At 38.7% G+C, this 2,088-nt stretch overlaps 1 pseudogene; it reads left to right on the forward strand.

Moving 5' to 3' along the window:
• The first annotated feature begins 937 nt into the window (after positions 1 to 937).
• Positions 938 to 1,430, forward strand: LOC102830844 (annotated as a pseudogene).
• The last annotated feature ends 658 nt before the right edge of the window (positions 1,431 to 2,088 follow it).

Genomic DNA, 2,088 nt, shown 5'->3' on the forward strand with positions numbered 1-2,088 from the left:
AGGAGCATTCTGGTTGTACTTCTCACAACAGATTTGTTTGTTCTTCTAGCATTCCATGGTTTTTTCAATATTCTTCTCCAACACCATAACACAAATGCATCAATTCTTTTACCAACTTTCACATGCATACGAAGCTATTGAAAATACCATGGCTTGGGTCTGATGCACCTTAGGCCTCAAACTGACATCTCTGCTTTAGAACACTTTTAAGAGGTCTTGTGCACCAGATTTGCCTAATGCAGTATGTCATTTGATTTCTTTACTGCTGCTTCCATGAGGTTTGATGGTTGAATCAAGCAAAATGAAGTCTTTGACAACTTCAAATTTTTATCCATTTATCATGTTATTTATTGGTCTAGTGGTGAGGATTTTTGTTTTCTTTACATTGCGGTGCAACCCACACAGAAGGCTGTGGTCTTTGATATTCATCAGTACATATTTTAGGTCCTCTTCACTTTCAGCAAGCAAGGTTGTATCATTTGCATGTCGCAGGTTGTTATAAAGAGTCTTCCTCCAATCCTGATTGCACATTCTTCTTCATATAATCCAGCTTCTCAGATGCTCAACATACAGCTTGAATAAATATGGTGAAAGAATATGACCCTGATGAACACCTAAACCTACAAGACTGAAAATAGGGAATCAGATACATCAAGTTATAAGTGATGAAAACTGCAAAGTAAAAAAAGGGAATAAATAGGTACAGTACTTCCAAATGGAGAGGAAGTACTTTCAAATGGAGAGACTATATCAAGATGAAGGTAAGACTGTATCAAGATAAAACAGACTGTTTTTAACTTAGAAAGAAAATTAAAATTATAGGATTACCTCAAAGAAAATTAATAAACTTCCTAAGCAATAAAAAAATAATCATGTGGAGCTTTGCAGACGCTGTCACCCGAGCTCGTGTTCGAATCTGGTGCTGTTGGGTTCAGCCATGGTCAACCCCACCGTACTTCGACATCGCCGTCGTCGGTGAACCCTTGGGCCGCGTCTGCTTCGAGCTGTTTGCAGATAAAGTTCCCAAGACGGCAGAGAACTTCCGCGCTCTGAGCACTGGGGAGAAGGGATTCGGTTACAAAGGTTCCTGCTTTCACAGGGTTATTCCTGGGTTTATGTGCCAGGGTGGGGACTTCACACGCCATAATGGGACTGGTGGCAAGTCCATCTATGGGGAGAAATTTGACGATGAGAACTTCATCCTGACACACACGGGCCCTGGCATCCTGTCCATGGCAAACGCTGGACCCAATACAAATGGTTCCCAGTTTTTTATCTGCACTGCTAAGACTGAATGGTTGGATGGCAAACATGTGGTCTTCGGCAAGGTGAAAGAAGGGATGAACACTGTGGAAGCCATGGAGCATTTTGGGTCCCGGAATGGCAAGACCACCAAGAAAATCACCACTGCTGACTGTGGGCAACTCTAGAAAGTTTGATCTGTATTTTGTGTTTTATCTTAACCACAAGACCATTCCTTGTGTAACTTGGGGACCACCCTTCTACCCCCAGTGTGCTGGCAATATTCTTTAATCTTTACTCTCACTCCAGTTCTTTGGGTTCCATATTTTCCTTATTCTCCAAGTCTAGCTGGATTGCATGGTTATGTTTATGGTTATGAAATAAAACTAAATAATTGTGTCTAAAAAAAAATCATGTGGACTAAGTAAGCACAAAATTAACAGCAACAAAGGAAAGGAAAAGAAAAGAAAAAGCAAACAAAAAAATAAACTCAGAGCAGAAAAATATATAGATCTAAGAAATCATCAGCACAACAAACACACACAAACAACAAAATGACAACAGTAAATTCATACTTATTGATAATGACATGGAATAAAAATTGATTAAATGTACCACTCAAGAGACAGAGAGTAAGAATTGAGAAGAAAACATAACTCATTAATATTATGCATAAAAAGACACATCTTAGATAAAAAGATCAGAATTAGCCAAAAATCAAAGGATGGGAAAGCATGTATCAAGCAAATGGCAAGCAAGAAAGAACAGAGTGGGAATATCAATCCTGATAAAATAGACTTTAAGGCAAAAACCTTTATAAGTGGCAAAGAAGGTCAAAATGATTAA

This window comes from Chrysochloris asiatica, unplaced genomic scaffold (assembly GCF_000296735.1).
Source record: "Chrysochloris asiatica unplaced genomic scaffold, ChrAsi1.0 scaffold00055, whole genome shotgun sequence".
NCBI classification, from domain to species: Eukaryota; Metazoa; Chordata; class Mammalia; order Afrosoricida; family Chrysochloridae; genus Chrysochloris; species Chrysochloris asiatica.